General features: G+C 41.3%; 1 protein-coding gene across 1 annotated transcript in view; it reads left to right on the top strand.

Moving 5' to 3' along the window:
* The first annotated feature begins 5276 nt into the window (after positions 1–5276).
* LOC146812069 (sulfotransferase 1A1-like) overlaps positions 5277–23260 on the top strand; it is a 95385-nt gene continuing 77401 nt past the window's right edge. Inside the window, exons 1-2 of the mRNA XM_085614553.1 lie at positions 5277–5431; positions 20412–20553. The gene's annotated coding sequence lies outside the window, so the exon portion shown is untranslated. The remainder of the gene's footprint in view (positions 5432–20411; positions 20554–23260) is intronic.

The following is a 23260-nucleotide window of genomic DNA, read 5'->3' as shown; positions in this document are numbered from 1 at the left end:
AACAATTCAAAGAGGGACAAGGCAAGGATGTCCCCTGTCACCATTGCTCTTCAATTTATATATAGAGCCTCTCGCAGAGAGGATCAGAAGACAGGAGGATATACCCCCTTTTAGGTACAAAAACTGGGGAAAAAAGGTATTGTTATATGCCGATGATATGATGGAATATACGTTTGACCTTGTGAAGGCTATTCCTATCATATACAGTTTAGCAAAGCAATTTGGTAGTATTTCAGGGTACGAGATTAACGAGGCAAAAACCGAGTGCATGGCCTGGCATCTGAATGTTTGTCTTCCTATATTGAAAAGAGAGATAAGGTACCTGGGCATTAGAATTACTCAGGATATTGAAGATATACCTGACATAAATCTACGTAGAGCTGATAAAGAAATTTCTGATTCCCTAAAAAGCTGGGCCTATTTACCCCTGACATTAATAGGAAGAGTCAACTTAGTAAAAATGATGCTCTTACCAAAACTTATTTGCTTATTTCAAAATATACCATCAGCTTTTAAAGAGGAAAGTCTAAGGAAAATACAGGCAAAAATAAATTCCTTTATATGGGCCTCCAAGGGTAAAAGAATCTCATGGAAAAAGCTACGGAGAAAGAAAAATAAGGGAGGGTTATGCTCGCCTGATCTAATTTTATATGCATGGGTCTTTCTAATGAGGGCAGGGAAAATGCTCATGAGCGAACCAGACACTTCAGATATACGAAAAATGTTTAAGGAAATGTTGCAGGGCTTAAAAGGAGGAGATCATGCTTTTATATACAAATTTGGAGATCCACGGTTCTTCAAGAAGGTACAATTGAAGTCTTTAAAGGACCTAGCTACTACCTGGTGAAAAATTAGAAAGCTGTTAAAGATTAGTTACTATAGCGCCATGGCGCCTATCTGGGACACTCCAGGCTCACCTGAGTGGACTAAAGACTCTTTCGTAACCCCGTTAAAATTAGCTGGGATAAACTGCTGGGCCCAACCTACTCCTGATGGCTGTTTGTTACATGGGAAGAACTTAGGGAAATCACGGACAGTGAATTATCTAAATTACAATACTTACAAATAAAAAGTTGGTCCCAGGCAATTGGCATAACGGTTGGCTGTTCGAACGATCTAGAGACGGCTTTAAGAACGAGACAGCGGAGTAAGAAAGAGGTGGCAAATCTCTATTGGCTCCTGATAGATTTGGCAGATGGAGACTTCATCCTTCCATCGCAGCTGTGGGGCAAGTGCTTGCCGGGTTCCAGCACAGAAGTAATATGGCAAGTATCTTATGATTTACTATACTCTACAGTACAAGCTGCCAATTTAAGGAGAAACCATTTCTTCTCTCTCCACAGAGTATACTGGTCTCCTTCCAAACTCTCCAAGTTTGCAAAGGGAACTACTCCATGTTGTCCAAAGTGTCAGCAGGAAAAAGCTGACGATGAGCATATGCTCCTAAGCTGCCCAATGTTACAACAATTTTGGGGTTCTCTAACTAGAGGTATGGAAGACATATTTGGGTTTTGATATACAGGTGAGCATATCCTTAGTATTTTTCGGTATTTTCACAAATTATGAAATGTTATCTCTAGATAATAATAAGCTGTGTTTTTACCTTAACTTACTTGCCCGGAGAGAAATTTGTAAATGCTGGATCAAATGTACGCCCTGACCTTTTTAGATTGGGTAAATTCCATTAAGTATATAATGAAATTGGATAAAACTGTATGGAAAAAGAAGAGCAAGAGAAAGAAAGATTTTTGGTTGTCATGTATGAGCTGGCTGGATAATCTTTGATACCAAAGGCATATATGTCCAATGATTATGCCTCTACATAGAATTACTTCACCACTCGGGTCAGTTCGAGGGGCTAATCGAAGAGAAGAATCGAACAGACCGAATTCGAGAGGTTCTGTGTAAAGTGCATCCATCTAGATCAGAGCTCCCTTGCCGGTGCCAATCAACTGGGGGGCCGCAGAGTAATATAAATTGGCTCTGGATATATCTAATGGCGTATGAGGACTAAACATAAAAAAAAAAAAAAGAAAGAAATTCATTTCATGGATCACACTTCATTGGGAAGTAGGATAAGCCAGAATGAAGAATTAGTGAAAACAGTATGTAATTCGACCAGCACTGCAAAAAAAAAGATGAGTTGATTAGGTTCCTGAAAATGACAGAACTGTACAAAAAATGTCTACCTTCATTTTCTCACATAACACATAACATGCCAATATTTAAAAAGGATCAAGGAATGGCACGTGGAATTTGAGACAACTATTGTTACATTGGATAAAGTTCCAAACGTACACATTTTTTACCTAAGGGAAGAAAGTGTAATGATCACAAATGCAGTTAATAAGGGCTTAGGAACAATACTAGAAAAAAACAATAAGGTTTGCCTCAAGAGTCTTAAAATTATCAGAGGTTGAGATAAATTATTCAGTAACAGAAAGAATGCAGCTAATTATTGCACTACATGAACTTTACGGGATTAGACCAGGGGGAACTGAGTTTATAGTTAAAAAATATCACCTGCCATTGAAAGATGAATTTAGAAGAAAAAGGACTGACCACATTTCCTGTTGCACATGCAAATTGTCATAGCACTACAAGAACATGATTTTATTGTTGAATACATAACCCCAGGGTAAAAACCAGATAAACAGCTGTCTGTCCATGCTTGCAGGTGTAATTGATAAGCATACACACCAAATTAGCTTGTCTAGTGGGCCAAAGGAAATCAGAGTACCCATTTCACACTGAGTCAGTTCACTCAGTGCAATGGTACACGCTTGTTTACCATGCGCGGATCATTTCTGAGGCAGGTCTTTGAAGGATCTGAAGGTTAGTTTCTTTCTTTGCATTGAAGCTAATGTGTTGGATGGACGCTGAGCAGGGTGATTGGGATGGCAAGGAGATGAGGCTATTCCAGGCAGGTGGGAAGTTTACATTGGAAAGTGTTCTTTTTCAAGAAGACCATGTCAAGGATGTGCCTTTGGAGCATGTTGATTGAGTGACATGATTTACCACATTGAATGTGTTGATAGGCTTGATAGGGGTTGCCCCTGTTTTTTCATATTTAAGTTGTCTGTAAAGTTGAAGTCCCTGAGGTTATTGGTTTGAAAGTTTGATACTTTGTCTTTGAAGTCCTTGTTCTATCCAGACGTCAGCAAGTCTAGAAATGAAGTAGAAGGTGGAGGACTGAGTTGCAAAGAGTGGGAGCTGGAATTTGAGGCGCTGCCTGGAGTTGAATGCCTCTTGCTCGTCTATGGTGTATTGCTCACAGCAGGTTCTGAAATCTTTGTAATCTCCAGTGCTTAATTTTTCACTCAGAAACCTGCTATTAAAGGTTGGGGTGCCAAATAACATAACTGCATATTCTTGATTTCACCTCATGCCTCTGTAATCAACCACCAGACATTCCCAGTATATTTATCTTACTCTTGCAGGTTATTTTCCACCCCTGCTTTCTCCCTTTGCCACTGTTTTTCTGTTTTTCTCTTCCTTCTCCTCTCCCTCTTTTGTTTCCCTCTCTAGTACTTTGGATCAACGTCTGTTGAGGAAGAATCAGTACCGCGTCCCACAAATGAGCTCCAGTGAACCCGCAATCACTGTGTAGAAATCAATGATGTCTCGTAGACAGCTCTTGTAGTAAGTTGTTTATTCATGAAGTTACAACTTAGTAAGTTCCATTACATGTCTCAATGTTTGCCCCACCAGGAGCAGCCTCCTGGCTGCTCAGCCCATCTTCTCCAACTGCTCCCCCTTCAAGTACAAACATCCATAACATTCCAAATGACATCATATAGCTAGAGCATCAGGCAGAGAACCAGGGCAAGGGAGATGCATTACATAAGAAGTAGATTACTACACATCTTCCCCTTTATAATATTTAACAAAATAAAATAGTATACAAATATATAAACATAGGAAGAGAAGATAAACATTCCAGAAGTAAACGTAAAAGAACACCATAATAACATGAGCCTAACTCTCCTTGTGTAATAATAATAATAGTAATAATGTAAAAGTAATGCAATAACGAGAAAATAGTAATGTAAGTAATAAAATAGCCTTCCCTATGTAATAATAATGATAATAATAATAATGACATAGTAAATGTAGTAATAGTAATGTAAGCAATAAAGTAGTAATATAGAAGTCGTAAACTTAAACAAATGGCAGGACCAGGGAATACCATACGCTCTCTACTGCACACACTATAATATACCGTCCACTTACCAGGAACACCTTCTACTGCATAATATTGAAGGACCAGGGAAATTTACATATCCTCTAATGCACATACTATAATGTTTTGTCTGCATACTATTGCAGGACCACACACGCATTAATACACAGTAACCTCCCAATGAGAGAACACATACCTCCTCGTAAAGGGGGAATCCACCTCCCTATAAACCACCACACACAGTAACCTCCCATGGGGAAATCCACCTCCCTATAAACCACCACACACAGTAACCTCCCAAGGGGGCATCCACCTCTCTATGAAACACTGTAGAATTCTGTAAATTACTATAAAGGGGAAATACACTTCCCTATAAAACACTGTAATGCAAATACACATTAATTATCGATTTATACTATAACACACGAATAGTACCGAATCTAAAAGCAGGTGGCATACACAACACTACCACACATCACCAAATCCAACACAATATTGCTGTATCACTGGTTCTGGTATCATATTTATTTATATATACCAATTATAATTACCCAGTTCCTATCTCACTCTTATGCATTTTCTCCAGTTCTGGAGACACCTTCCTCTCCACTCAGACTGCATGTTGAAAGTTCCTGTGGTCTAGATTTCACGGTCTCTTAAACAACTGAACTGTTTATTTCCTTGCACTGATGCAGTGGCACTAAATAGCCACCAGATGGCGCTGTGCCCCTTTTATCTCCCTTGCTTATTTATCTATACATTTTCGTAATTCATATAGTTCGTGTTTCTTGGCTCTCTGACTAATTGACGATCCTCACATAGCTAACTATTTATTACAAAGTCTTGACATATTTAAATCTCAATTCCACATTTAAAATATATGAGCCAGTAATCGATGTTTGGATTTTACCAAGGACACGCTTGTCCAACAAAGCCGTACGACATATTCAACCAAATACCTTCTTATGAAGTACACAGGGGATGGCATCTTCCCGTCGTGACGTGAGCTGCCCCCGCGTCGATAACGTTTTTTCCTTTTTTTTTTTAAAAGGAACAACTTTATTAGTCACAGCCCATCATACCTAAGTTTTAATGTGTAAATGGAGAAAAGTTGTGCCTTCTGCCAACCAAAAGATGGCAGCATGCACCAAACGCTGAGCCGGTTGGCTCCTGCTGTGTCGATGCAGCTGGGTGTTACTCCGCAGGTTTGAGGGTGCAGCGTTACAGAAGACAGCGCGTGTATGGCAGGTAGGATTGCTCGCGCTGCCAGTATATTTGAAAATAGTGTGTACACTCCCAACAGCCACAACGCTGAATAATCCCAAGTTAAACATCAAATCACGGACCAAAATCACCACAATAGGGTCACTGGGACACTCCTGTGCACACGCTCTCCAGTCAATTAGTCTTGGATTTAGCACTTCCCAGGCCCAATCTTCACCATCAAAATAGAAATTAGTCCAAACATTACACCAGGGTCCGATCCTTGCCCCCGATTTAAGGTGTGAATCTTCACGGCACTTTGATGACTTCACACCAGGGCTCGATATTTGCCCCCCCCCCCGAAAAACATCTAGTGGTGGGTCGTAAAGTGCAACTTTGTTCAACTACTTAACTGCTGCTTATCAGTGACAGCTGTGCAGACAATGTTTATAAATGGCTCTGTGTTGAGTCTTTGCTCTCGATCACCTTGGTTCCAGGGTCAGTACCTAAATGTTGCAGCGCTTTACAATTACTGCTCTTGATGCACAGACTCCTTACACGGGGTCCAATTATTGCCAACAGTCATCAACACAGTGTTCTTTGCTTAGCCATTTAACACCAAGGCTGGATGTCTGTCTCCAATCACAAAGCTCTCTGCAGATAAACTTTACGGTCTCACACACAAGTGGATCTGGCACATAGAATTATTTAGGGCGACCGTTGTCAGGGTCACTGGTGGAGTGGGTGCCAGATAGTTTAAATAGTTCAATGTCTTTAGTAATATTAGTACCTTCAGTTCCAGTTGCTGCCAAATATTCTTCTTTTCTCCACGCGTAAGTTCTTCTCCTTTTAAATCGTCGCCAATGTAGAAATCAATGATGTATCGTAGACAGCTCTTGTAAGTTGTTTATTCATGAAGTTACAACTTAATAAGTTCCATTATGTGTCTCAATGTATGCCCCACCAGGAGCAGCCTCCTGGCTGCTCAGGCCATCTTCTCCAACTGCTCCCCCTTCAAGTACAAACATCCGTAACATTCTAAATGACATCATATAGCTAGAGCATCAGGCAGAGAACCAGGGCAAGGGAGATGCATTACAGAAGGAGCAGATTACTACATACTGGCTCAAATTAGGCACTAGTCAGCTCTACCAGCAGTGTAGGGAAGCCCCAGTTAAGCAGCCTAAGCGGGGACTACCGCCTGGCCTAATGAGCCAGTGAATGTGGTTCCACAAAAATGTTAACTAGTTATTTCTGGGCCTCTTTTATCTGTGACAAAGAGATCATAACTAATACTGTTAAACAATAACATGAGAGAGCGGCGTGGACGGTGAGCTGACACAGAGCAAGGAACTAAAGAAAGAAAAATAATGAAATGAGGAAAATAGAGAAAACACATTGAGAGAGGGACAAATAGAAAAAGCATGAGGCATAAAGGGAAGCAAAGACTGAGAGTCAAAAGATCGGTAGATCGAGGAAAGAGAACTGCATGAAAAAAGAAGGGTAGAAGGAAAGAAACTTGGAAGGAAATGAGGAATAAAAGGTAATAGGCAAGATGGAAAGGTGAAAGGAAGGACGTGGAATAGTGAAATGATGGATTGAAGATTGGAAGAATAAATAGGTTAAAGGGTGAATGAATGGAATGTGAAGAACGCATAGCTGGAGAAGAGTGAAGGATGGATGGGTTAAAGAATGGATAGATGCATACTAGATTATAATCATTGTTGCATGCATGAAAGGGTGGATGTATATATGAAAGGATGGATGGCTTTATGAATGGAAATGTAAAGAGATTTACAGATGAGGGACGGAATAGATAAAAGGTTGAAAGGATGGATGTAAAAAGGATGAAAGGGTGATGGAAACTCTCCTAGGGAAGGCCAGATTTGCCTGCCTTGAGTGCTCGGTGTGCGATTTGATGTATAGTTCAAGTGTGGGGTATTTTCATTTTCTGGACTCCTTTGAGCTCTACAGATATGTGCAGAACTTTTAAAGTGGATCCTTCTCTGTAGCCGTGTGTCCTGATATAATTCAGGTTGATGCTTGCAGTGGAATATATAATGCAGATTGTGAAATGTGTAGGAATCTCTCCCACCTAACACAATTCGGGGTTTTAATATAACCTACTCCTACTAGTACCCTTCATAGCTCCTTCCCAGTGCATTCTGCATCAGGTATCTGTGAAATCTTAAGAAACATGTACTAGACAAAGGGGGGCACAGTGTGGAATCTGAACTACATCTTTGAGGTAGAGGAGGCAGAATCAGTACTTAATTTGTGAAAGAATAAGTGCCTGTGCCCAAAGCTGTGCTCAAAAGCCTGTGACTGGTGCTATTAAATGCCAGCATGCTGAATACCAGACTGTGCAGTCTTCTTTCCACCTCCTTCCTGTTTTATCCACTACCAGACTAGAGATGGGCGAGCCACTGAAAGCTTGAGCCAGACTCGAACCTGAAGCCTGGCTCAGCTCGAGGTCCTGTTGGAACCTTGAGTGCATATCGAGCAGAGCTTTCATGTGGATTCTGCCTGCTTCCCTACCTCCACCCAGGATGCAGCGTTAAGGTCAGAGCTGGCAACGTTGGAACTGGTGAACCAGGTTCGAGTCTCTGATGTAGGCTCAGCATCCTTTGTTTCTGTGCAAATCGCTTAATCTGCTGTGTCTATAAATAATCGATTTGACCTTGGTAATGTAACTGGTGCTCATGTCAAGCACTCCAATACCTTAGGGTCGAATTTGCATTATATAAAAACTGCAAAAAACATGAGGCAAAAACAAAGCCCTAGCATAAGAAAAGAAAACTAGCTACCCATTTACTGGCTGATTTGTACAAAATGAAACCAAAAAACCTGAATTAATTGCACCTTCCTGCTTAAATTTTGTGATCTTAAGCAAACATTTTATGTTACCAAAACTCCTTTTTCTTTGTTATGATCTATGAAAGCACTTTCAAATATGTGAGCTCAGAATACCAGCTCTACAAAAATGTAGTGTATTTGATCTAATAGACTATAATGTTACTCAACAATAATCTGGGCTATGTAAAGAGTTTACATGGCAAGTGTCTTGCATTTTTGTTCACTTTTAATAAGTACTTACTGCAGTGCTATAATGTGACATATAACATCAAAGCATCCATAAGTTATATAAGTACACTTTTTTGAATTTTGAAGGGACCTTTTCATATTTTATGTGATGTTTGTTTAATGATTTGCCTAGCAAATATTATCAGGGCTGGGCTTGTGCACTGGCTTTAAGATCAGAACGAGTCCCTTGGCTTGACTCTCCCTGTTAAATTGTTGGCTCACCCACCTCTATACTAGACAACCCCCTCACCTTTATCTCACAACTGCAGGCACCATTCTACTCCCTTTGTGATGATTTCTCTGTCTTTCTTTTTCTTTCCCCTTTGTGCATTTATCTCTCTGTTGCTCTCAGGAAATTCCTAATCAGAAAAATAAGTGCCACCCACACCAGCTCAAATTTACACTGGGGCAGATCCGTCATATGCCTTAACCTTATTGAGATTACATTCTGGAAGTTGTCTTACTTGTCCATGCTGCACATGTCCTGCAACTGTGAGTATAATGCCTCGTTATTAGGTGCACAATCTCTCAAAAGCTTGACCTCTGTGCAATGGCGCAATCCAGTGCAACATCCTTACCACCTCTGGGGCGCTAAATTGAGTTGGGTGCCAAGACCAGGCCCGTCTTCGCCCGCCATCATCTGGAAGAGGCTGGGAGGAGCCACATCTCTTTGTTCATCACACCAGAATGTACTGTTTCTCTTGCCAATTTAATTGCCTCAGAAGATTCCTGTGTCTCTCTTATATTCTGCACCCTGTACACCAGCTAGGCTTAGGCGAGCACTGACACTCTACGTGTTTAATTAACGGATGTAGACATGGGCAAGAAGAAAATAACGAGTTGTGGTCCTGCTGCTACCCCTCCCGCTGCCGCCAAAGGCACCTTCAGTGATCACATGCTTGAGCTAGCCATGTGTGTCATAAACACAGAAATTGCTCTAACTGAGAGGAGCCTATCTCTAAGCACTGACCATGGCCTTGGGATTGGCCTATGAAACTTGCCGGCTGTAGTTCTCACCCCTAGATCTATTAAAGCTGAACCCACGGGTCCATTTCACTAAACTCCAATTTCCCCTAACCTTACGAAGTCTTCTTCCCTGGCTCACAATGCCTCTACACACATGCCTCCCAGGAAAACCAAGCTAGGCACCCATCTTAAGCCCAGTAACAACACCATTTCCAGATGAGAGGTATCATTACAGGATTGCGGAGTTGGTGTGTCGCAACTCCTCTCAACTAACGTCACCTTCAGAGGAGGATGGCACACCATATTTGACCCAAGATAGCCTGGCACACCTCACTGTGGGTCATTTCAAGTGGCTCAGAACATGGCTAAAATATTTTGCGCCTAGATGCCATTGGAAGCCAAATTGGTGTCATTTCATGCCTGCCCTTGTTTGTCTATCTGAATCTGTGATGCCAACGTCTATCGACCAGCTATGCCTGTACAGGATTTTCTAATCAGTCCTATCCTGTGGCCCCAGCTCCGTCAACTGTTTTCACTGCACCTGCACACAGCTCTGCCCAGGATGATCTGATCGGTGGAGCAACCCCTCGAAGGTCAACCTTTGAGCAGTGCACAAAAAGATACCCCTGAAGTTACAGACAAAGGTGTGGAGTCTACCCAGCAGTGTTCACCTAGGAAAGCATCATCAGTCGGATCTTTACTACCTGCACCCGAACATGCTGTTGTAAATCTTTCCCCTGCCTCATGTCCCTATGTGGCAATGTTAATTGGGGTTTCTTCGTTATGATGTAAAAGGGCAGAATGAATCCTACGAGGAGTTGTTTAATAAAACGTTGTACTGGCTAATTATGCTATGTTATAGGTTCTTCTAGAGCGTATGGTTACCCAGAAAAGGGCTTCCCAGCACTAACAGTAGTCGTGAGAGAAAATACGCTGCTTATGTGAACAGATGGGTCTTTAGCTGTCTTCTGCAGGTCAGCAAATTGCCATTGGCTCTTAGTTGAATAGTGAGGCAATTCCAGAGTTTAGATGCTAGATAGGTGAAAGATTACCCTCCACTTCTGGCTCCATTGATTCTGAGGGCAGCCAGAAGAAAGCGATTGTTCAACCTTAGATCTAGTGATTTGTTGTACAGGACGAAGAGATGATTAATGATATGTGGACTCTGAGCATGTTTTACTTTGTGTACAATGCAGAGTGTTTTAAATTCTATCCTTTTTTTGCTGGTAGCCAATGGAGGCTACACAAGGCTGAACATGCAGAATGCTCAGCAGGACTCTGGTTGCAGCACAATAATATGCAGCTTCCTGGTAACATACCCAGGGCTTCACAGATAAAGCAAATTGACACAGTAACCGTGACAGATTGAGACCTTGTATCAGTATTCTTTGGGTTTCCGCATGGAGCCATCTGATCTTCTTCCTGAGGGCTCTTAGAAGGTCAAAGCAGGAACCTGCTACCTTCTTGACCTGGGAAGTCATGGTTAGGTCTTTATCCAAGAGAACTCCCAGGCTCTTAACTTTCATTTTTGGGGAAGGGCGGTCCCCCAAACATGGGGGCCAGCTAGGATGGCCCCAGAGGGTGAGACTTTTTACCCAAACACCATAATCTTGGTCTTGTCCCTATATAATTTGAGGCAACTAGCGGACATCCAGTTGTTCACTTGCTCCAAGCAGATAGACATATTTGCTGTAGTGAGGCTGATATTAGGTGCCAAAGATACGATGCCATAGTGAAACCAGCTGAGAAGATGATATCCGCTAAGGGGCATACGTACTTGTTAAAGAGAGTAGGGCTCAAGGATGAGCCCTGAGGTACTCCACACTTGAGCTGATAGGTATGCGACAGGCAGGGTCCTTTCCTGCTATCTAGGAAGGAGGACAACCAGTTTAACACTTTGACTGTGATTCCGAGTGCATTAGCATATGTCGAAGTATAGAGTGGGGAACAGTATCGAAGGCTGCGCTCAAATCAAGAAGAATGAGTGCAGCTGAGCCCCCGTGATCTAATACTTTCCTGAGATCTTCTGTGGCCAGTAGGAGAGCTTTCTCTGTACAGTATCTGGGACGGAAACCGGTTTGGGCTGTGAGCTTCCGAAAAAATGGACAGATATTTTTGACCAGTTTCTCTGTGATCTTACTGACCCATGGGAGCAGAGATATTGGTCTATAAATCTCTGCCTTATCAGGGCCTAAGGAAGGTTTTTTTCAATAATGGGCTGATAAACACGTTTCAAGTAGTCAGGGACTTGTCCCTCTTCCAGCAACAAATTGTACAGGGTGGTCAAGACTGGTAAAATCATATCTCCTCCTTTCAGCATAATGTCAATAGGGGCTGGATCTACGCGTGATCCAGATTTAATTGTGTTTGCTACTTCCCTGATGACATTGCAGCTTAGCTGGGAGAAAGTCAAAAGGGTAGGAATGGCATGACTTTTTAGTGGACATCCTTTGGTGGCAAAGTGCTGAACTGAATCAGGGAGTCATAAATAAGATTGACCTTGGTAATTTAAATTTGCAAGGTCCTCACAATCTTCCCTGAAAAGAGGGGGGGGGGCTGCTCCAGCAACTTTGGGTTTCAAGAAGGAGTTTACAATCATATAGATTTCTTTGGAAGCTTTGAGGACTGGAAGATCCTCTTAGCAAAGCCAGCAATCCTAGCTTTCCTGATTGCATGCTGAAAGGTTTTCAATGCTTTTTTTATAGATGGTCTTCCCCTCTTCATTATAGTGTGCCCTCCATTTCCTTTCCTTCCTTTTACATTCTTTCTTAAGTTTCCTTATCTCAGGTGTAAACCATGAGATGATGGTTCTAGTTCGGGGAGACTTTTGCATTTTTCTTGGGATCACATTTCTAAAGATGACTCAATCTATTTCTCAAATGCCCAATAGCCAGGGTAAACCACACCCTCCTGAATACATACTAAAGACTACAGTACCTCTTTCCACCATGGAAAGTCAAGTTTGGATCACTGTCTGCTCAACTTTGGACAATTGGGACTGGGTTAACTATTGCTCTCTTTGTGATGGTAAACTTGAACAGAAAATTGTCTGTCCAGGGTACAGGTCAGGGATCATGTATAGTCAAATTAGCCAGGTTAGTAAAAATGGGGTCCAGTATATGTCCTTTATTGTGTGTGGGATATGTAACTAACTGTACCAGCTGGATTGCTGCTTAATCGTTTAACAGGTTTGATGCTGAGTGCAGGAATTGTCATCAAGGTGGATTTTCAAATCCCCCTGCAGTGTGAAATCCACTGAATGCAGACTATCAAATGCAATGATTTCGGGGATGGTCAATGCGGATTTTGTGGCAGAACCAGGAGGTCTATGGAGAAGAAAGCCTGAGAATGTAAATGAGTGTGAAAAATTCATAGAAAACATCTGATTTTCACAGCCTTCAATGGTTAATGGGGAGACCCTAAATTCAAATTATCTTTAAAAACCATGGCAACCCCTCCCATTTTATTTACAACTTGAGTGTTTCTTTTGATCGCACATCCAAGGGGGAGCGCAATCGTAATGTATGGCCTGCTGTCCTGGTTCAGTCAGGTTTTAGTGAGAAACAGAGCTGCGGGTTGCTGGTCTTCAAGCAGGGTAAATAGGTCTAGACTGTGTTTGGATAATGATCTGCAATTAAGGAGGAGCATTAGCCAGGGGGTGTTTGACTAATGCTGGGTACCCTTATTAACCAACAACCCTGTATCCCTTGACACCAAGGATGCCCTCCCTGAGGGTACTGGGGAAGCCGAGTCTATAACCATATGCTTGGCATTTGCTAGGCAAGGTAGTCAGATACATTGAGTGGTAGCAAGCTTTACCGGGCATATGGCTGAGGCTTTTACAAGTCTCTATGGTGTAGTGAGAGCCTTCTGGGCTGAAAGAGGCAGGGCTTCTGTGCTGTTGAGCTGGCTCTAAACACAGCCTAGGAGAGACTATCTCCTGTGAAGTCCAGGAAAGTGAAAAACGTGCAGGTGAGAGAGAAGCAAAAGTTGCTACAAGTATTAAGCTACTTAAAATGTCCGATCCTCCTTTTGTTCTTCTGCTGCCTCCCACTATACAACACGGTTCACCACCAGAGTGCTAATAAAATATTAAAACAAAATAATTTCTAGCAGTCTTAGGTATTAAAACATGAGCAGAAAATAGCAGAGGTTCAGGTATTAATCAGACTCACAAATCCTGTTCTCAGTGGGTTACAAAGTGTTGCCTATTTATCACACCAAAGACATCCTAATTGTATGAAGATGTGCATAGATAGGGCCTGATCCTGCTAACTCTTCCTGCGTCTTAATAATAGTGAACTTTAGATTCCCATTCCTAGTTCACAAGTTATGATTTGGAGCTCCTGTGCATCCTGACCTGAGGAGTAATTTTACCAGGGTTCCTTTAGTGTATTTCTATAAACCCTTGAGTCATCAAACTCAGAGAAATACCCACTCTTGGGGCTCTCCAATGGCTTATTCCGACTTAATTAATACCCCTGGCGTTTTCACTCATTACAGCTGTCAGCCACTCATCCAACTGGGTTGCCACTCAGAGCCCTCACTCAAAGTGATACAGACTCCCCACAAAGTCCATCTGCTCTTTTTTCAATCCCTACTGCTAAACATTTGATGTCCTCTCAAGAATCGATTGAATCCCTAATGAGACACATTCTCCTACTGTCCATGGCACCAGCTTGACTTCCTCGCATACTAAGGTTGAATCCACTGACCCCAGTGCTGGTGAAACATTTTCTAAACTTATATGGAACATTGTGGGCCTCAAGGGTGAAATTAACAAACCTGGTGGGCGTTCTCTCATCAGAAAGTACAACATAGTAGCCTGTCAGGACCCAAGCTAAAAGCCCCCAAAATGATTGCCTAGTGGGGGCTACCTCTATTTATGGCAGTAAAGGACATCACTTGTCCTGGACAGAGCTGTACCGCTTGCGCTCTTCCAAAATGCTTGAAAGCGCTGAGATCAGCGCTTCAGCTTTGCTGTTTTGAGCGCAAGACCCTGAGCAACGCTTGAGGCTCGCGCTCCCCCGCAGCTGCTTGCACTTCACCAAAAGCCGTTGGAGAAGGAGCTGCGCTTCAAGAGTCGTCCGCGTTTAGAGCAGAGCAGTCCGTAGTTTTGTTTTGCGGATACCGACGGCAGTGTTAGGTTAACACTACACGTCGGGCAGAGTTCAGGTTTATTCAAACTATGCAGAGTTTAGCCGTCCATGGCACCAGCTGACCTTTAATTCAACCTCAGAGCATTCTGTCAGCGAGAGGAAGCTCCAGTCACGCAAGTACTGTAATATAGAAATGTAAAGTTGAGGGTTGTTTCTTGACCGAGAATACTCACCAGAATTTTGTTGCCAGTCAAGCATTTTCACTTCACTTAGGCAGCTGTTAAAAGAAAGAAAAGAGTGTTCGTTTCCAACAATGTTATACATATGAGAGTAGTTATATTTTAAAAAACTACTTACCAGAAAATCACAGTGCAAATCAAGCTATTTGCTTTCCTTGGGCACCTGTTAAAAGAAAGTAAGAGTTTAGTTTTAAAAGCGTAGCACTCGTTAAAGCTATAAATAGAGTGTTAAAAAGAACAGTTTTATGAAAGTTCATTTGGAGAGAATATTACACACTATCAAGACAAAAAAGAGAGACTTAGTCCAGTCTAAAGGGTATGAAATAATTAATATAAAGAAAATACACAGCTGACAGTAAAGAATTGTCTAGACCTGAGTAATTTGTTTATTGTGTTCAAAGGTGTCAGTAAATAGAAAGCACATCCTAAAAGACCATAGAAGAGAGGCAATAGCCCAGTCTAAAAAGGGTACGTAAACTCAGGAATAGAAAATTTACAGGTAGAGTTGTCAAAAATTGTTTGAGCCTTAGTAATTTGTTTATTTATGTTACAGTGTCAAAAAATACTGAAACGCAAAAAAAAGAGACTAGAAGTAGCGGTTCAGAGAAGGCACACAAGAAAAGAAAATGAGGCTGTCTCTTCTCTAACCCATCCCCCTTTCCCCTGTGGGAGTTCCTTCATTCTTCCTAGAAAAAACTATTGGGAGCGTGGAGGAAAACTCAGAGAGGCATTGGGAAAAGTCATCATTCTGCTCCTGTGAAGTATCCGGGGAAATTCAAGTAAGAATCTTGACATAGCCCTACACAAGACATGAGCTATTACCCCCTGTGATGGATATGCATGCTACTCGAGTCAAGCTATTCCTCCTCCTCAAGGAAGAGCTATGGGAGGACTTTTGATATGGGTCAAATAAAGTCTTCATGTAGAAGTAACGGTCATCAATACTGGATCATCGGTTTTCGTAAACCTAAATATTTAGGACAAGCTATCCCAATTTGCTTTTTATTTAAATCATTTTTATGATAATGATTTTACTAATAATGTATGTGTTCATTTTATGCAGCTGTTTCATTTTTTATCCAAATTGCAGTCTGCAATGGGTGGCCCAAAACAGCAGTCACTAAACCTGCTGAACGGGGACTTTAATGCTAAGTTGGCAGGTCTCACATGGAAAGATTTGTGATAACAGGGGGACAGAGCAGGCCAAATATCTATCCGCTCATGATCTAGTTAGCCTTGCAGACACTTTTAAAGGGGATGAGTGATCCCTACCTTCTTTTAGAGGCCATGGCCTTGCTTCAATTATTGATTATATCGAAAGGTGCACCAAGTAGCATCTGTAAACAAAATCAAAAGTCCAGACGGAACAGGTTTCTAATTTTTGTACAAATCTTTTTTATTTTGAATGTTGTTTCAAGAGTTCTTATATATATATGACACTCAAACAGCCAACGCGTTTCATCCAACACACTGGACTTCTTCAGGGCAAGGTGCAATGTGAGCAATGTCACAGCTAGTGGTATCGGTCTATATATCAGTCCACAGTTCACAATAGGTTGCGGATCTCACTCTTCACTTCAAATGTGTCCCATGAACAATTTGCTCGTAAAATATTCAGTGTGTAGAGTTTATAGTGCTCATATATTAGTCAATTGCCTAATGCAGACGGTTCCAAATATAATAAACACGGGGTATCGATCAGACCCCAAATGCAGCACCGGAATCAGTACCTAGAGCAACAACGTAGCAGACGAGGATCCTGTTAATATCCTCACTACACTTTTGAAGCAGCATCAGGGGCTATTTCTGTATTGTTTGGCCGAAGTAAGCAGGGACTCTATTCTACCTCATTACAACAGTTTTATACAGAGCATCATGCAGTTTTGCTAAGACGTTCCCAATGTGATAAAGGGGGACCCGCGATGGTTTGATGAGCAGTGCTCGGCAGCGAATCAGAAACTGAGGCACGTAATGATACCCACTCTGCAAGTCCTTCGCTGAGGTCTGGACCGCCCGCTCTGCTTACAAATCCGCTCTTAGATCCAGGAAGGAGGCCCTACATGAGAAGGATTGGGAGCATTGGAACCTGCCACTACAGGGAACGATAGTAAGATGTTTTAGGACACAGTCAAGACAATTAGGCCTAGGTATGCCCCAGAAAGCCCACTTTCACATTATATTATTTTAGGGCCAGATTGAGGCTCAAATTTCACTACTATTTACCATATTGAGGAGACTGTTGATGTGTCCAAATCTCTAAAAGAAAGACAGATCAACAAGCCCACTGTCCCTTACAATACCTTTGACAGAAGATCTCAGCCCCCCCCCCCGAAGTTCGGGTCCAGTGGTCCCGCTTCCAATACCATCTGCTCTTGCCCTGCTGCTGTTCGGCTTCCCTCGAACGGTAATGCCGTTTTAATATGAAATGTTATTATTGCTTTTTCTAGTAACTGTAACTGATGCGGACCATACTTATCTATTTTATCTATTGTGTTATTTTATTTCTTGTCGGAGATCGTATATTCAACCGTGGTCCCTTTATATTTTAAGGCCATGCATGGCCCAATAAAGATTTCTTAACCCCTTCAGTGCCCGCCCCTTTCCCCGCCCTGCGCCGGCCGTTGCATTAGCGGGCGGGGTTTATGACGAGCTGGACTCGTCATGGGCACAGCGCCACCGCGGCCCATGACGAGTCCAGCTCGTCATGGGCACTGAAGAGGTTAAAGGGACAGAGAGTTAGTAGGGTGCAAAATAAAACTAATCCCACGATCTGCTCTCCTCCACGACCCAGCATCTTTCCTCCTAGGGATTTGTTACTTTCACGGCGTGAGGGAGGCTAATTCACCTGCTTTCACCTCTTCTCGTTCTACCCTAATTGTCTTTTCGGTCTCTCTAGTACTCCTCAGGGTGCACGGACTCACAGTGGACTTCCGCGAGCACCTCCGTCACCGTCCTACACCTTCCCGCAAAGAAGTGTTATCAGATCGATTCAACCTTCTAGAAATGTACCAGTGAAGTTTACAGCTACATAAATCCTGTTTTTTTATGATGTACACGGTTGCACTGCCACCTGGTGATCAATTCGGAGAATGTCACTTAGAAGCACTCTGCGTGATCTTAATAATGTTTTGCTGCAAACTAAAACCATGTTGTATTGCTTTGCAGTACCACATTACCACTTCCTCAGTTTTTATTGCCACGGTACCCATCAATTAGGAAAATTGAACTACTGCTATGTAAAACATATTAGTTTAAATAAATCATAATGCTTCACATAGCAACTACATTGTTATAAATATTAAACATATTGGATGTGTGTTTGTGTTTTCTGCACTGGTTCACACACGTTTTATTGATTTGCGTTCACTATCTGGGTTAGTATACAGTAACTATGGTTTGAGAAATCAGTGCGTTGGTTAATGTAAGGTAAATTAATGAAACACCAATAAAGCTCCGCACATTGGTTTATGTGAGAAAGAAAGCTGAATGCATTTCAATTGGGGAATAAATCTGTGCAGTCATCTCTCACTCTAAATGTCCCTTTTTGAACATATTTTTATTTCATTTTTAGATCCTGACAGACAACTAAGCCTGTCAGGCCTCCTGAAGAGGTTCTAGGTTGAATTATTACAGAGCAAATGTTCTACCCACAAGTTATTTCAAAGAGGATAATCATCACCTAAACCCTTGCCTATTACTGCCATATGTGGGATTCCCTGAGGCCAAATACCTCTAGCACAGTGCAATACCAATCTGTCCTTAAAATCCTATTGCTGTAGAACATGCTTTTGGCAATTGGTAAGTCAGACCTACAGGCTGTGTCATGGTTTTGCATAATTAACAGATCAAAGCTATGGAATTTGACATAACTTTTCCCAATGAACTATTAAGACCTACAACTTTTACCATTGCTTCGACACCAAACCAACTGAGCTGAGACCTCCAGTATTGCACATAAACCTGCAACCATGGTACACACAGTCATAAAATTGCAAATAGGTACAAAACTAAAGTTGGAAAAACAAAACGCAACTGCTCTGAAAAGGAAGTAACACGGATTTTCACGTTTAAAGTCTTTACCTCCAAATGCTTGTCAGAGGGCATAAATAACACAAAAATGATTGCCTATTATGTTAATTTATGAGATTTAATGTAATACAATTTTTATCTCCAGCCTCTAACACAGCGTAATGAAAACACACACTAAAAAGCCTGTTGGGTTTAGCAAATGCTTTTCACAGTATATAAGCCAGGCCGACTGCCTTTGTCATACTGTTTCATAATACATAGATCTGATCTATGGCATCAAGAATTACTTTACCCAGAGAACCAACCAGGTCTATAGCCTTTATCTTTGGCTTGTCATCATGGCCAACTCAAACATACTGTACTACGCAGGAGCTTTTCTACAAGGCAACCATCAGCTTTAAAGTCATAAAATTACAAATATAGACTCCAAAACGAGTTTGTCAAAAAACAAAAAAAAAACATAAAAAGGCCTGAAAAGAACGATTACATTGCCAATCTTCTGTCTCATAGTTTTTTTGCCTCTGTCTTGATTTCTCATATTAAAAATATTAGGCCTAGCCTTGATCATTGGCTTGCCACTATAACAAAGACAATCCTGATGTATTGATCAAAAGTTCCCAAATGGCAAAAGTGCAATGCAAGCACTATTTTTCAATGGAAGTGCACAGCTTCTGACAATATTTGCTTTTGTATAGTTAAGAGAAATTGTGTGTAGTTACGCAAAATACAAACCCTTCATTTAGAGCTGTACTTTAACACAAAATGTATTTTGTGCTAAACGTAAAACAGGACTGCTGTGAGCAGCAACTGGTTGCATTCTGGTTGTCCACATTTGCTATGCTCCTGTACTATAATTCTGCCACAAACTGCAGCACTATTATGCGACGTGACGTAATGGTGTAATTTCAGGAATTTTGGGTAACAACCATAATTAGACATTTCAGAAATTATGTGAATTACACCAGTGTAATTTGAATTTCTCCCATGTCCACTTCTGCCCAATAAAATACTTTATTCAAGGGAATGACCATGTTGTCAAATTCAAAGACCCTCTCCCAGTTGTGCTTGTGAATGCTCTTTTTCTGTTGATCGCATAAGGTTACAGGTAAAGTCGGCCTAATGAAATGTTAGTGCAAACAATTCAGCTTTTTGTTTCCAATCAACATTTGTTGTGCTTTGTTAAAGAAGACTAAACCATTCCAAAACTTCTAGGATCTTATGATGTATAATGCAACACTGCCATCTTGTGGTACTGATGAAATTAATGAACAACTACAACTTTTGTCACATTTTCCTTTGAAATATAATTTTCAACCACGCGGAAAGATAGGTTTGTCTGGCTAGAGACAGCCTCCAGGTCTAGGTAAATGAGCGAACACATGCAAACTAAGAAAAGCACAAATGTGCATAGAGTGTTTGAGCCTGGAACTGTGAAACCTGCTTGCTGCATGTAAATGCAATCTTGGGGAATAAGAAATTAGCACAAATACATAAGACATGGAAGAAGGCTTGTTGAGCAGGGACAAATAGTATGTGCATTTTTCTGCATGTGTTAGCGCATTACAGCTATACCTATTGGCTTTTGCCATGTTTGTTTGTGTTTTTCAGGGAGAACAAATGGAATGCCCAGCTATAGTGCTCACTGTGCTACATGACGCAAGCCTTACCTCAGTGACATGGGCACAAAGACCAAAACCAGTCTGTGGTTGCTTTAGTTCCCACGTAGACAAGATCTGACTTACTTGTTCAGGTAGGGTGGTTCTATTGGAACAGGACCATTGCGGGTTTACCTATGTTTCATTTGTGATTGTAGTGGCCGAAGAAGTGAAAAATGATGATCTGGAATGCTGTTCAATACACAAAGGGAGAGGTTTGACCACTGTACACCCTACCTAGTTTAACACTTAATCACAAAAAGAGTACAGTACCTCCAAGACACAGACTGTAGACCGTCTACAGATTTTGGAGTACATGCTGAAGTCCAGAAAGTGGACATTACAGAATTCCTGTCAAGGCCCAAAGGAAGATCATGCTTATGGAAGAGGAAGCCTCACACACATATTTGTGTCATGTTTCATCATCAACATCTACCCACCCTGGTAGGACAATATTACCATGGCGGACTCGACTCCCTAAAGGACTCTGACAGGAGGGAGTTCGTAGATAAAAACAACTGGACAAAGGCAGGATCCAGTTCATTAATAACACCTTGAGGTTCCTGGCAGTCACCTTTAATAGTAGGGACCTCAGGTATAACGAGTCTGTACTTTATATGTGAGGAACAATGGCTTAACCTGTCTCTCTAAGCCAACATGTTTCTGCCCTAGTTTTTAGCCTTAACAGGTCTGGGGCATTCTTCAGGGCTGTGGATCCCTAATGTTTTCATGCGGACTAATCGCCGAGATACATCTACTGATATAATGAAGAGAAAAAACCCCGGAGAGTTCTACCTGAGTATCGAAAGAGGGTACATTACCCTAAAGAAATAAGTTACAAGGAAAGGACATACATTAGAACTTCCCTACAGGAATACACATTCATTGTAATCATGCTGTGGGCAAACAGGTGGCACTGCACTGCATGCTAATATAAAACAACACATGTGATTAGTGACATAGGCACATGCATAAATGACACACATGCACTTCTAAAAAACACAATTCTGTAGATTCTTTTCCACAATATAGGCAGTTCCTTTGAACATGAGACTACTCCTTTCCCTAAATTATGGGGGATACCAGCATCCTGGTCTGGGGGGCGGTGTCATTTATAGTCAGACACTAATGTGGTCCAAAATGCCACATGATCCATCCACCTCTCCGGCACTTCCCTCCAGGCCACCTTTTCCTCCCACCAGCCAACGAAAAGGTTTGCATAGCTGGGGGTGAAGCATGTGCCCATCGCGGTACATGTTGTTGCTTGTATAGCTTGCCTGCGAAGATGAATATGTTGTTTTCCAAACAAAAAGTCAACATTTTCAAAAGCATTTCATTATGTCTTTGGAACTTTAACGGGCATTTGTCTAGAAACCACTTGACAGATAAAAATACCTTGGTTATGATTAATGCAAGTGTACAAGCTGGTAATGTCAAGTGTAATAAGCAACATATTTGGTTCCCATTTAACAACCTCAATTAATCTTAAGAAGTCTTGCGTGTCTCCAATGTAGGAACTAAGGTTCTTAACCCAAGGTGCAAGCAAAGAATCCAAATAAATTGAACAGTTCTCAAGAAGACTATTTATGGATGCAATTATGGGTCTTCCAGGGGGCCATTGTAGATCTTTATGAACCTTCAGTAAGTGATAGACTGTTGGTAAAGTAGGACATTCACACATTAAAAAGTTAAATTCATTAATTTCCAACATTCCATCATCTCTCCATTCTAGTAGGCTCTGATGGAAGATTTCAATGCAGCTCGAATATTCTCTTCTCGTTGTTGGTAAATAACATTCACGCTCTTCCAATTGGTTCATGTAACTATTGACATTTTCAATCATAGATCCTTAAGGTGCATTTATATACACATAATTCTGTTTTGAGTCAAGTCTCCCACCATATTATGTAAATAACATATGATGTAAATACCGAGGTGGGATTAAGTGAAAGATGGGTCATTCTGTCTAATGTCCCTCTTCAGTCTGTTTTTTGGCTAACTTCTGTTTTCAGACTGTCACTTGATTTCTGATGGATTCTTTCACTTGCTAATCGTAAATTATAGATATTTTTCATAAGAAAAGAAAAGAACGTGTATTTTCCTTCCTTTCCCCGTTTTAGCACTGAGCGATATAAGCCCTGAGATTGATTTAGCCTCCTCTCTGCAATTTTGCTATATCATTTTTTTATATTACATGAGTAACCCTCTTGTTTTGGATTGTGAATGCCCATTCAGGGCATGATGGTTTGACAGAGTATCCCTGCTTTCAATAAAGCTGTAAAAAACATATGAAATGTATGACAATGTTATTTCAAAATAGAAAAGAAAAATATTTTTGGGGGACAGGGGAAAAAAGAGATAAATATTATTCACAATATAAATGAATAATTTTAAAGAGGGGATACTAATTGTTTTGTTCAATGTACACTGAGAAAGAAACTCATGTATTTTCTGTTGATGCTGCACTACATGTTAAGATGGCCAACATGAAGACATTGCATTTAGCATATATTGTGCCGTCTTTTGTGTTTACCATTTCCTTTCAATTGCACTTGCACTTTTTTTTACTTTAAAATGGTGGTACTTTACGTAATTTACTGACATCGACAAAGCCAGAGTGAGGAAACGCGTCTGTCAGTGCTGAGGGGGGATCCGCAATTAAATAAATACACATTTTCACGGATTTGGCGTGTGTGCTCCTGTTTGTGTCGACAGAGAGACATGTTCACATACTTAGGGGTTACCCTGAGTAGAAAACTAAATTGGAAACCCCACATAGACCTCATGGCCCTTAAACATAGC

Source organism: Triturus cristatus, chromosome 7 (genome assembly GCF_964204655.1).
Source record: "Triturus cristatus chromosome 7, aTriCri1.1, whole genome shotgun sequence".
NCBI classification, from domain to species: domain Eukaryota; kingdom Metazoa; phylum Chordata; class Amphibia; order Caudata; family Salamandridae; genus Triturus; species Triturus cristatus.
The sequence above is the reverse complement of the archived record's forward strand: the minus strand, read 5'-3'. Positions and strand labels throughout refer to the sequence as shown.